The 14,126-nt window shown below is 46.3% G+C and overlaps 1 protein-coding gene across 8 annotated transcripts in view; it reads right to left on the minus strand.

The window, feature by feature from the left end:
* The window catches only part of LOC105473016 (PDZ domain containing 2), a 480,967-nt gene that overhangs the window by 174,954 nt on the left and 291,887 nt on the right, over positions 1-14,126 (minus strand). The window contains exon 1 of one of the 8 annotated variants that reach the window (XM_071099067.1): positions 1,966-2,216. The exons of the other annotated variants lie outside the window; for them this stretch is intronic. The gene's annotated coding sequence lies outside the window, so the exon portion shown is untranslated. Of the gene's footprint in view, positions 1-1,965; positions 2,217-14,126 lie in introns of those variants that run through there. 8 annotated transcript variants of the gene reach the window in all.

Consider the following 14,126-nt stretch of genomic DNA (forward strand, 5'->3'; position numbering starts at 1 on the left):
AGAGCCCGTTCAAATTGCTGAGGACTTAATTTGCTGCATCAACCAACCCGCTAATCACAGTATTCACCAATGATATTAAAAAATCAACAGGTCAAGGTGGGGTGCTGGGAGCAGTGGCTCATGCCTGTAATCCTAGTGCTTTGGGAGGCTGAGGTGGGTGGATCACTTGAGGTCTTAAGTTTGACACCAACCTGGCCAACATGGTGAAACTCTGTCTCTAAGAGGGGGAAAAAAAATCAACAGTCTGACCAGCAAACCAGCAAATGTCTTTTTCTAAACTTCAGATAGGCTTTGTGGGTCACTATCTCTGTCCTATATTCTTTGTTTCTTCAACTCTTTAAAACATAAGACACATTCTTAGCTCCCAGGCCATATGAAAACAGGCTAGGGCAGGCTGGAGTTGCCTAAGGGCCATAGCTTGCTGAACACCGCTTCCAGCAGGAACCCTGGGAAGGAGCCTGTCCCCAACTCAGCTTAAGTCACTGCAGATAGCACCTGGGACAGATCAGTCTGAAGGGTGGGAGACAAAGGGGACACACACAATAGGTGGACAGTAGGCAAGAAAGGGCAAGAATTGGGGTGGGGATGGTAGGAATATGGGGTGAAAAAGTTTCCTAAAAGACTACAGGAGATGCTGTTCCTCCTCCCATAGAAGGCTAGCTGTGTAATGCTGAGAAATCACACGGAGAAGGAGACTAGCAATGATGTGTGGGCTTGCTTGACTCAACACAGCCACCCCCCAGCCCTCCAGGACTAAAATGCAAAGCCACAAAACGTGGCCACCATGGCATGAGGATGACCACAACATGAGGATGCCAGCCAGGCAGTAAGTAGCAACCCAAGCAGCTCCCACTTTTGCCTTTTCAGACACACCCCTGTGGCTACGGGGCTGAAGCCGTTGAGGTTCTCCAAACCTTAATGCAAAAGAGTTCCAGGATTCAGGCTGGGCTATTCCGCCGAAACAAAGTTCTCTACCTACCTCTGACGTTCTTCTCAGGCTGACCACACGCGCCATTTCTATCCAATCTACTTAGCCCAATCCCCCAACACTCTGGACATTTCATTCATGGGGGAAAACACATCAGATCATCCCAGTGCCCAGGAGAAGCAAAGCCTAGAAACGATTCAGAACCTGGGGCTGGAGAGGATCTTCATTCTGTTCTAATTCTCTTATCACAAGCCCCAAACCTTGACAACGGAAAGAACACCCTGAGACTCGGCTACAATCATGGGAATCAAAAATCCGTTTTAAAATTATCCTTGCATGTGGCTGCCACCCATGGTCCTCCCCATTTATTTTCTACTTCTGAGTGTGAAACGTCACTGTGACAGTTTCCAACCCTCTGCACTCCCCCCACTCCATGACAAATATTCAGGATTCACACTTCACTTTCACACTGCTTTCCACTGCCTTGACTTAGAAGCCGAGCAGAGGCAGCCTGCCTTAATGGAGAAAACATTAGTGCATTCGGGCTTCACTCTGGATCCCAGTCAATTTCTGGGTATTTCACAGCTGTTATACATCCACCTCCTTTCTTACAAAAGCCAGCAAAAATTAGTGAGCACCTCGTTGGCTCTGAAATATGAAAATATAGCCACAGTCAAGCCTGAAAATCAGTTTCTGGTTGACTCCCTTCAAAGTATTTGTTCTAAAACAGAGTGTCTGCAGTTCATTTATCATCTGCCAATTTTTAAATGAGTTTTAGCTTCAATGCTGCATGCTTTTGTTTTTTTTTTTTTTCTTAAAGCAACTCTCAGAATAAAACTGTCATTTGGTCATCAAACTAGTAACTGAGAAAACTCTTGCTTGGGCAGATATCAACACAATTCAAGCTGAGTCTTTTATGTTACTATTACCTGCTCGTCTCTCGTGTAATTAAAAAATAATAAAACCCTTGGAGGACCTGTAAGTTGTGTTCAGAGAGAAAATGTGATTCTCTTCACCGCTCAGGTCTCCCCTCCTACCTGCTTTATGAGCTGGTCAGGTGAGCGTGGTCTGCTATGCTTCAGCAGCCTCTGGAATGGGACAGACTCCAAAGTTGGTTGTGCTTCATTTCCCTTCTCCATTCAGGTCTTTAAAGTCCTGGGTTATTAACTATCAACAAAAACACAAGCTGCGCCATGCGTGCTCCAACTTCCTGCCAGCTCCCCATGCTCTGTGGAGCTGAGGAGCAGATTCTCTCTCTCTCCTCCCGGCTTCACCTCCTGAGCTCCGGAGCCCCACCCACCCACAGCACTCAGATCATTTTTCATTTATGAGTGCATCCAGCCACACTGTGTTTGTAAGAGAACGAGCCAATCCTTGCCCTGCCAGTGTATTGGAACCAGGCTGCTATAAACAGTTCTAATTTTCCAGGAGCATGGGGGGAAATCATATCCCAGCAGACGTCATGCATGGCTTCCTCCTGCAGGTATCTGCAGATCAGCTCTTCCATCAGCAAAGAACGCACACCTGGCCACGGACCACAGCTGCTTCATTCTACAGACTGTCATGGAGGTGGACTGAAGATTTCAGGCAGGAGAAAACCAAAATATTATCAATATGTGTACTTCACATAACTAAAAATGTGAAGCTAGGATGATCAGGGAAGAAACTTTCCACCCAGTGACCTAATATTTCACAATAAATTTAATGTCTTGCACTTATTAAAGGGCCAGATTTTTTTTTTTTTTTTTTTTTTTTGAGACGGAGTCTCGCTCTGTCGCCCAGGCTGGAGTGCAGTGGCCGGATCTCAGCTCACTGCAAGCTCTGCCTCCCGGGTCTACGCCATTCTCCTGCCTCAGCCTCCCGAGTAGCTGGGACTACAGGTGCCCACCACCTCGCCCGGCTAGTTTTTTGTATTTTTTTTTAGTAGAGACGGGGTTTCACCATGTTAGCCAGGCTGGTCTTGATCTCCTGACCTCGTGATCCGCCCATCTCGGCCTCCCAAAGTGCTGGGATTACAGGCCCAAATTTTTAAAAAAAATTTTTTTTTAAAATTGCATTCAGGCCGGGCGCGGTGGCTCAAGCCTGTAATCCCAGCACTTTGGGAGGCCGAGACGGGCGGATCACGAGGTCAGGAGATCGAGACCATCCTGGCTAACACGGTGAAACCCCGTCTCTACTAAAAATACAAAAAACTAGCCGGGTGAGGTGGCGGGCGCCTGTAGTCCCAGCTACTCCGGAGGCTGAGGCAGGAGAATGGCGTAAACCCGGGAGGCGGAGCTTGCAGTGAGCTGAGATCCGGCCACTGCACTCCAGCCCGGGCTACAGAGCAAGACTCCGTCTCAAAAAAAAAAAAAAAAAAAAAAAAAAAAAATTGCATTCAAATGCAAACAAAAATCAAGAGTTTAAATTATTTTATAAAGAAATCTATTGGGAAATAAAAGCCATTTGTCATGAAGGCACCAAATTTACAACTTTTCTACTCCAACTAAGCTTCCAACTTCCGTTGTAGACAAGTACCAGCAAAACCAGAAATTGTCAGTCAGCCCTTGAGCTGCTGAGAACATCCGCAACTTTTAAACACAGTATGATTTTTCTAAGGTTTTATCAGGAAACAGAATGTTAAAAAATAGGCTTCCCTAAACCAACACACATATATAGTGGTTTCTATTATGTGTAAAATTTGCCTTGTTTTACAGCTGAAGCAAAAGGGGTCTTTCATGATCCAACAGCCAAAGATTCTAAAAACCTGTGGTGCAGGTCTAAAAACTTACACACGCAACTTAAATGGGAACGACATTTTATTATTCCAATACTCACAAGGTTCTTTGTTAGCTATACTTGTAAGGAACAAAACAGGAGCAAACATCCTCTGTTTACTTCTTGCAGCCATTCTTTTTTTTTTTTTTTTTTTCTTTGAGACAGGGTCTGGCTCTGTTGCGCAGGCAGGAGTGCAGTGGAGTAATCTCAGCTCACTGCAACCTCCATCTTCCGGGTTCAAGTGATCCTCCTGCCTCAGCCTCCTGAGTAGCTGGAATTATAGCTGCCGGCCACCATGCCTGGCTAATTTTTCTATTTTTTGTAGAGATGGGGTTTCACCATGTTGGTCGGGCTGGTCTCAAACTCCTGGTCTCAAGTCATCCGCCCACCTTGGCCTCCCAAAGTGCTGGGATTACAGGTGTGAGTCACCACCCCTGGTCAGATTTTTGGTGTTTTTTAGTATACTCATTTATTTTCGAGTTTTATCCAGTATAAATTTTCCCCCTAGGAGCCTTGTATTGTCATAACCTAGTTCCAGTCACAGTGAGAAATTTTTGAAAATTGCTTCTAAATTTTCCACATATTAAAAAACTGATGGTCTAGTATCTGGACTTAAGTCTTTTTTTTTTTTTTTTTTTTAATTAGATGGTTAAAGTGTCTCCTAGAAAGAAAATGCTATACATTTTCACATGTGCTCCAAACGGGTCCTAGTCATCCCAATACCCTAACACATTCTTGAAAACAAAAACAGCATCCGCCTTTTACAGATGAGATAAAGAAGGCACAAAGTCATTGGTAGATGTGATGGTTCCCTGGTGGGGCAGAGAAAGAACTAATGGGAGGATTAGTTCCTACTCTCCAAACACCAGCAGGGAGCCCCAGGCAAGTCCACAATTTTTATGTGCACTGGAGAGGCCTGAAAGTTGATCATGTGGTAACTTCCTGGAACTCACCTTCCTAGTTAAGGAAAGCGTGGACTCCTGCTCACAGTTCAAGCTAAGGAGAAGGAAGTCTGCACTTTAGTTTTTTTTTCTTTGAGGGAAAAAGATTAAAATTGCCTTGGCCTGTGACCAAACTGCAGTCCCCACAACAGGTAAAATTTGCCTATAAAATATTCTTGACAGTATTAGTTGGTGACATCTGCCAAAAATCTATGGTAAAACCAGTTATCCCGCCTCTCTTTGTCCCATTCTCTCAACAAAGGGTGGATAATATATAACATATAGTTTTGCTTTAAGGGGAATTACTGCTACATTTACTCGCAAAACAAGCCAGGTAGCATGTGCCAGAATTCAGCAAGTACACAAGCCATCTAACCGCCCCAGGTTTCCGGGAAGCTGAATCGCATTATCCATGGCAGGCATCTGGGGCTCTGCCTTCTTCGTGCCCACCTTGGTTCCTTGGTCACCGGGCTTAGGAGACCACTGTGCATTCACTGTCCATCACCTGGGAGGGACCCCGAAGATCACTGAGTTCTACTTTCTCATTGTGTTCATGCGGAAACAGAGGCCCACAGGAAGATGAGCAAGCTTTGCAACATCACAGGGCACATTAGTGGAACTACTGAGGTTAGAATGTCAATCTTCCTGTTTCAAACTCTAGGATGGTGCCAGTGGACAAGGTGTGGATCTTTGCAGGCAGGGGCTCAGTAATGGCTCTCCAGCTGGTCACAAAACCCAGCCTAGGGACACACCTAAGATTCTCCCAGAAGCTAGAACAGAAAGGTAACAAAGAGAGCAGTCCCAGAGGTACCCAGCAGGAGTCAATCATACAGCGAAAGCCAAGGGACACCCCAGGTATAAACCCAAGAACCGAAAGCAGACACACAAATGGATATTCCCACCCCCGATATTTCACACAGTAACCAAAAGGTGGAAGCAATCTAACCATCCGCTGATGGATGGATACAGAAAACGTGAAACATATGTACAATGGAATACTATTCAGCCATAAAAAGGAAGGAAATTCTGACACATGCTACTACTTGGATGAGTTTTGAAAAGACACTATGCTGGCCGGGTGCAGTGGCTCATGCCTGTAGTCCCAGCACTTTGGGAGACCAAGGCAGGTGGATCACTTGAGGTCGGGAGTTAGAGACCAGCCTGGCCAACATGGTGAAACCCCGTCTCTACTAAAAATGCAAACATTAGCCAGGCGTGGTGGCACACACCTGTAATCCCAGCTACTCGGGAGGATGAGGCATGAGACTCGCTTGAACCCAGGAGGCAGAGGTTGCAATGAGCCGAGATTGCGCCATAGCACTCCAGCCTGGGCAACAAGAGTGAAAACTCTGTCTTTAAAAAAAAAAAAAAAAAAGACACCATGCTAAGTGAAATAAGCCAGTTATAAAAGGACAAACCCTGTATGATTTTAATCATATGAGGCACTCAGAATAGTAAAATTCACAGAGACAGAAAGTAGAATGGTGGTTGCCAGGGGCTAGGGAGAGGAAGAATGGGAAGTTACTGCTTAATGGATCCAGAGTTTCAGTTTTGCAAGAGTAAAAGCCTTCTGGAGATGGATAGTGGTGATGGTTACACAACAGTGTGAATGTACTTAATGCCACAAAACTATATATTAAAAATTATTAAAATGGAAACTTTTATATTAAGTGTGTGAAGTCAATGGAGCCTGGATTTTCTCTTTCTTTCTTTTCTTTTTTTTTGAGACAGTCTCGCTCTGTCGCCCAGGCAGGCTGGAGTGCAGTGGCGCAAACTTGGCTCACTACAGCCTCCGCCTCCTGGGTTCCAGTGATTCTCCTGCCTCAGTCTCCCGGGTAGCTGGGATTACAGGCACACACCACCATGTCCAGCTAATTTTTGTATTTTTAGTAGAGATGGAGTTTCACCATGTTGGCCAGGCTGGTCTCAAACTCCTGACCTCAGGTGATCTGCCTGCCTCGGCCTCCCAAAGTACTAGGATTACAAGCATGAGCCACTGCACCCGGTTGGGTTTTCTTTACATTTTTCCATTGGCCAGTTCTATGGCTATCATGCTTCATATGCTTGATGTCACAAAATGAAAAGACCGTAAAATGCAATTCATAAATGGTCTTGAAGACAACAGGAAGCACTAATATTTCCTTCTCCCCTTTTCCCATCCCCCAGTCAAAAATCACACACAGAAAGTTATGAAAGCAAACAAGGTTTGTTTTCCTGCCCCTTGATGGGAGATGATAATATCTGCTGATGGGGAACACCCTGCCGATTGTGCAAGTGGGGAGGACCTGGGCCTGCAAATTTGGAGAAGCAGTTCCCTTCTAACTTCTGCCATCAATGGAGAGGGTTCAGAATCACACCCAAGAATGCTCCATGTGGCTGTGGCCCACCCCTCCCCTCCCATCCAGCCCTCCTGGAGTTCACACACCCTCAACTCACACAACGCTGGCAGCATACACTGACCGTCATGCTCTGGGGCCTTCATCGTATACAGATCTGTTTCTTAGCTGTCAAATCTGTTCCATTAGCCATAAGCCTCGGGTGGACAGAGCTGCCTCCAGCTCTCTGGCCCCCTCTTTTCAGTCTCCTTCCTCCCGCCAGGCCAGGGTGGGCCTTGGAGGGGCACCAGCTTCTTCCTCTGTTCCTCCCTCCTGTCACCTGGATTATCCCCTCTACTTCCATAGCTACAGCAACCAAGTAAGAGCCACCAGCTCCTCAATCTCCATCTCTCTTCTGAGCTCAGACCCTGACCTCCTGCCCAGCTGCAGCTGGGTGTCCTGCAGGGACCTCAAACTCAGCCTGCCCTAAAAAACCCACGATGCAGCCAGGCGCAGCGGCTCACGCCTATAATCCCAGTACTTTGGGAGGCCAAGGCAGGTGGATCACTTGATGTCAGGAGTTCAAAACCAGTCTGGCCAACACGGTGAAATGCGATTTCTACTAAAAATACAAAAATTAGCCAGGCACAGTGGTGTACGCCTGTCATCCCAGCTACTCAAGAGGCTGAGGCAGGTGGATCACGATGTCAGGAGTTTGATACCATCCTAGCCAACATGGTGAAACCTCATCTCTACTAAAAATACGAAAATTAGCCAGGCATACTGGTACACACCTGTAATCCCAGCTACTCAGGAGGCTGAGAGACAGGAGAATTGCTTGAACCTGGGAGGCAGAGGCTGCGGTGAGCTGAGATTGCGCCACTATACCCCAGCGTGGGCAAAAGAGTGAGACCCTGTCTCAAACCAACAATGCCACTATGCTCTCCCTCAGACAGGTTCCTCCTCCTGTATCTCCTCTTCCAACTTATGCCAATTCCCCGTCACTGTAGCACAACTGAGTCGCCCTTGGCTCCTCTCTCCCCTCCACCCTTTGCCGGTAGGTCCTGTCAACTCTACTCCTGACCTCAAGTGATCCACTAGCCTTGGCCTCCCAAAGTACTGGGATTACAAGCCTGAGCCACCGTGCCTGGCTGCATAGTGGGTTTTTTTAGGGCATGCCAAGTTTGAGGTCCCCCTCTGCTGTACTGAGTCACACTTTAGGGCCTCGACTCTAGACTACTCTCACCTCCTCAGTTGTCTACCCCTCCAGTATATCCTGCACAGAGGTATCCAGTGGCAAATACGTAACATCTGCTTGAAATACTCAATTTCTCATTGTCCAAAGGATAAAACCTAAACACCTTGATGTGGTATTTGAGACCATTCTTGATCTATGCCTATGTTATTCAGGCTTTTGTGCCACTATAAAATACCTGAGACTGGGTAATGTACAAAGAAAAGTGGTTTAAGTGGCACACGGTTCTGCAGGCTATACAGGAAGTGTAGTGCCCACACCTGCCTGGCTTCTGGAGAGGCCTCAGGATGCTTTTACTCGTGGCAGCAGGCAAAATGGGAGCCAAAGCAGGCACTTCACATGGCGCGAGAACTAGAGGGGAGAGGTCCCAGACCTTTGAACAACCTCATCTCGCATTAACTGAGCAAGAACTCACTTATCACTTATCACCAAGGGGATGGTGCTCAGCCATTCATGGGGGATCCTCCCCCATGATCCAGTCACCTCCTACCAGGCCCCAGCCCCCAGCGTTGGAAATCACATTTCCACAGGAGACTTGGAGGGGGCAAACATGCAAACCATATCAATGCCCGCATCATGAAACCCATGGATAGTCATGCTAGTCGCTGCTCTTTTTTTCTTCTTGAGATGGAGTTTCACTCTTGTTGCCCAGGCTGGAGTGCAGTGGCGAGATCTCGGCTCACTGCAACCTCCTAGCAATTCTTCGGCCTCAGCCTCCCGAGTAGCTGGGATTACAGATGTCCGGCACCATACCTGGCTAATTTTTCTGTATTTTCTGTAGAGATGGGATTTCACCATGTTGGCCAGGCTGGTCTCAAACTCCTGACCCTCAGGTGATCCACCCGCCTCGGCCTCCCAAAGTGCTGGGATTACGGGCGTGAGTCACCGCGCCCGGCCTTCCACTGCTCTTTTTCATGTATCTGTGCTTTCACATATGCCAGTGGTTCTCAACTGGGGAAGGTGTTGCCCCACAGGAGACATTTAGCACTGTCTGCAGATATTTTAAGCTGTCATAACTAGGATGGGTGGGGCATTGCTGCTGGCATCTAGTGGTAGAGGCCAGAGATGCAGCTAAACATGCGATGGTGCGCAAGACAGTCCTCCCACAAAGAATGATCTGCAGCACGCATCGTGACATGGGTTCTTAGAAGGTTATACTGCATTTACTATTACCGTGATTGCTTTCACTCGATGGGCTGCAAGCATAAATGCTGACAGGGTGCAGAAAATTAAATGAATCAGAGAAGCAGGTTAGACAAAATCAACAGGAGACGCGGAGTCTGGAGCCAACATGCCCTTCCTAAACCATTCAGATTCAAAACCACAACACCGAGCTGAGCCATGCAGCAGGTGGATGGATGGGTCACAGCTTCTACGAGGCTCCCAAGCAAGGGTGGGGGACAGTTTGTCTCTGGTACTTATTTCATTGCAAGTATGGATCAATATTTATTGAAAGGTTCCCTCCTACATCTCCTTTCAGAGCCCAACATACTCCTAAGTTCTAGTAAGTAAATGGAAAAAAAAGGCAAAACTCTCAACTCAGATCCTTAATACAGTTTCCCTGTTCTTCTGAATTCTCTTTTCAAGGGTTCTTTTCTTGGCTGGGCATGGTGGCTCAGGCCTGTAATCTCAACACTTTGGGAAGTTGAGGTGGGTGGATCATCTGGGCTCAGGAGTTCAAGACCAGCTTGGCCAACATGGCGAAACCCCACCTCTACTAAAAATACAAAAATTAGCCAGGTATGGTGGCACATGCCTGTAATCCCGGCTACTTGGGAGGCTGAGGCAGGAGAGAATCCCTTGAACCTGGGAGGCAGAGGTTGCAGTGAGCCGAGATCGAGCCGTTGCACTCCAGCCTGGGTGACAGAGCAAGACTCTGACTCAAAAAAAAAAAAAAAAAAAAAAAAAAAGTTTTCATTCTTTGTAATTTTTGTAATGACACTAATCTAGTTTTTCCAAAAATACATTCCATATTTTGGGAAGATGCTCTATGAAAGAAAGAGATGCTGTATGAAAGAATGCTCCTTAACTCTGTGGTCAAATGGTTTTGAGAAGTGTTTACCAGCACCTTGAGAGGCCAAGGCAGGTGGATCACCTGAAGTCAGGAGAAGCGTTTACCAGCTGTTCCTTTAACTGGTGTGACCAAATCTTACTTTATCAAATGGTTCCCAGCCCCATCTTTTTATAGCAAAATATTTTAATATTTAGGGAAGCAGCGCTTTGAAGACTTTGTGAAATACTCAAGCACTCTCCTTAGCTGTTTGATTTGCACTCCCCTTCAGCATAGTCTCAATTTAAACTTCCATTTGTGTGCAGAAAAGTCCCAGCTCACCCTAACTCAGACTCCATCCCTCAGGCAGAGACCTGTTCTCTCCTTCTCACATATTCTCAGCCTCGTGTCTTGTCCCCTCATCTCAGTGAGGGTAGGCATACTGAAATGGCCTGGTTTTCTTCAGGAAGGAGCCATCTTGGGTGGAGACGGAGGAAGGAAATGAACCTGGGAGGCGGAGGTTGCAGTGAGCTGAGATCGAGCCATTGCACTCCAGCCTGGGTAACAGAGCAAGACTCTGACCCCTGTGAAACGGGGGTACAGCTGGAGAGCAAGTGCACGTCAGTGTGGCCCAGTGACTTGGGTCCTAGACAAGGGCACACGTCTCTTAGGCCCATGGGTCACCTCTGGCTAGTTTTTAAAATCAAGGTCCATTAATGAGTATTAGGTCCATTGAGAAAGATAAGCATAGAACTTCTGGAGCTAGATGGAAGGGCCAGTCACTTCAGGCAACGAGAGTCTTACTTCAAAGTAGCAGGAGGCCAGGTGTGGTGGATCACACTTGTAATTCCAGCACTTTGGGAGGCCGAGGCAGGTGGACCAACTGAGGTCAGGAGTTCAAGACCAGCCTGGCCAACATGGTGAAACCCCGTCTCTACTAAAAAATACAAAAAGTAGCTGGGTGTGGTAGCAGGCACCTGTAATCCCAACTATTTGGGAGGCTGAAGCAGGAGAATCACTTGAGCCTGGGAGGCAATGGTTGCAGTGAGCCGAAACAGTGCCATTGCACTCCAGCCTGGGTGACAGAGTGAGACCCTGTCTCGAACAAACAAACACCACCCAAAAGACAAAGTAGCAGAAGGTTTTTAAAAGTACCAAACAATCTGACACATTCTACCAGAAAGAGCTGGACCAGCCCATGCCCTCACTTTTTTTCTCCCCCATGATGCAACATGGTACTATGTTTTATTATTTTAGATTTAACTTTTTTAGAATTTCTACTTTTATTTTAGATCCAGGGGTATATATGCAGGTTGGTTACCTGGATATACTGTGTGATGCTGAGGTATAGAGTACAACTGATCCTGTCACCCAGGTACTAAGCCTGGTACGTATTTCAACCCTGGGCCTGACCCCTCTAGTAGTCTCCAGCATCTACGGTTGCCATATTTATGTCCATGAATACCCAATGTTTAGCTCCCACCTGTAAGAATAATATGCAGTATTTAGTTTTCTGTTCCTGTGTTAATTTGTTTAGGATAATGGCCTCCAGCCGCATCTACGTTGTTGCAGAAGACATGATTTCATTCTTTTTTATGGCTGTGTCGTATTTCATGGTGAATATATACCACATTTTGTTTATCTAATCTAACATTAATGGGCACATAGGTTGATTCCATGTCTTTGCTATTGTGAAAAGATAGTGCTGCAATGAACATAAAAGTGCCTATGTCTTTTTGACAGAATGATTTGTTTTCTTTCAGGTATATACCTAGTACAGAATTGCTGGGTGGAATGGTAGTTCTAAGTTCTTTGAGAAATCTCCAAACAGCTTTCCACAGTGGCCAGACTAACTTACATTCACACCAACAGTGTATAAGCATTCGCTTTTCTCCAAAGCCTCTCTAGCATCTGTTGTTTTTTAGCATTTACTTTTTTTTTTTTTTTTTTGAGACGGAGTTTCTACCTTGTTGCCCAGGCTGGAGTGCAGTGGCACAATCTCGGCTCACTGCAACCTCTGCCTCCCGGGTTCAAGCAATTCTTCTGCCTCAGCCTCTGGAGTAGGTGGGAGTACAGGCACGCACCACCACGCCTGGCTAATTTTGTATTTTTAGTAGAGACGAGGTTTCGCCATGTTGGCCAGGCTGGTCTCGAACTCCTGACCTCAGGTGATCCACCCGCCTTGGTCTCCCAAAGTGCTGAGATTACAGGCGTAAGCCATCATGCCCGGCCTGGCTTTTCATTTTTTTTTTTTTTTTTTAAAAGACAGGGTCTTACTCCATTGCTCAGGCTGGGGCACAGTGGCACAGTCATATAGCTCTCTTCAGCCTCAAACTCCTGGGCTCAAGGGATCCCCTGCCACAGCCTCCTAAGTAGCTGGATTATAAGAACATGCCACCATGCCTGGCTAATGTTTTTTTTACTTTCTGTTGAGACAGGGTCTTGCTATGCGTTTCCTAGGCTGGTCTTGAACTCTTGGCCTCAAAAGATCCTCCCAGCTCAGTCTCCAAAAAATGCTAGGATTACAGGCGTGAGGCACTTGACTTCATAAATAACTGCCATTGGTGTGAGATGGCATCTCATGGTAGTTTTAATTTACACTTTTCTGGTGATAAGCAATGTTGAGCTTTTTCTCATGTTTGCTGGCCACTTGTATGTCTTCCTTGAGAAATGTCTCTTCCTGTCTTTGGTCCACTTTGTAATTGGGTTATCTGTTTTTTGCTTGTTGACTAGTTTAAGTTCCTTATAGATTCTAGATACTAGACCTTTGTTGGAAACAGAGTTTGCAAAAAAAAAAAAAAAATATATATATATATATATATATATATTTTTTTTTTTGAGACAGAGTCTTGCTCTGTCGTCGCCCAGGCTGGAGTGCAGTGGCTGGATCTCAGCTCACTGCAAGCTCCGCCTCCCGGGTTTACGCCATTCTCCTGCCTCAGCCTCCCGAATAGCTGGGACTACAGGCGCCCGCCACCTTGCCCGGCTAGTTTTTTGTATTTTTTTTTTAGTAGAGCCGGGTTTTCACCGTGTTAGCCAGGATGGTCTCGATCTCCTGACTTCGTGATCTGCCCATCTCGGCCTCCCAAAGTGCTGCGATTATAGGTTTGAGCCACCGCGCCCGGCCTGAGTTTGCAAATATTTTATCCCATTCCATAGGTTGTCTGTTTACTCTGTGGATAATTTCTTTAGCTGTGCAGAAGCTCTTTTTGTTTGTTTTTGAGACAGAGTCTGGCTCTGTTGCCCAGGCTGGAGTGCAGTGGCACGATCTCGGCTCACTGTAAGCTCCGCCTCCCGGGTTCACGCCATTCTCCTACCTCAGCCTCCTGAGTAGCTGGGACTACAGGCACCCACCACCACGCCCAGCTAATTTTTTGTATTTTTAGTAGAGATGGGGTTTCACTGTGTTAGCCGGGATGGTCTCGATCTCCTGACCTTGTGATTCGTCTGCCTCGGCCTCCCAAAGTGTTGATTACAGGCGTGAGCCACCGCGCCTGACCAGAAGCTCTTTAATTAGGTGTCACTTGTCAATTTTTGTTTTTGTTTTGACTGCTTTTGAGGACTTAGCCATAAATTCTTTTCCAAGGCCAATGTCCAGAATGATGTTTCCTAGGTTTTCTTCCAGGATTGTTTGAGGTCTTACATTTAAATACTTACTCCATGATGAGTTAATTTTTGAAGATGGTAAAAGGTAAGGGTCCAGTTTCATTCTTCTGCATACGGCTAACCAGCTATCCCAGCACCATTTATTAAACAGACAGTACTTTCCTCATTGTTTCTGGTAACTTTGTGGAACATCAGATGGCTATAGATGTGTGGCATTATTTCTGGGTTCTCTATTCTGTTCCATTGGTTTGTGTGCCTGTTTTTGTACCAGTACCATGCTGTTTTAGTTATTACAGACTTATGTATAGTCTGAAATCAGATAATGTGATGCTTC

This window comes from Macaca nemestrina, chromosome 6, assembly GCF_043159975.1.
Source record: "Macaca nemestrina isolate mMacNem1 chromosome 6, mMacNem.hap1, whole genome shotgun sequence".
Classification (NCBI taxonomy): Eukaryota; Metazoa; Chordata; class Mammalia; order Primates; family Cercopithecidae; genus Macaca; species Macaca nemestrina.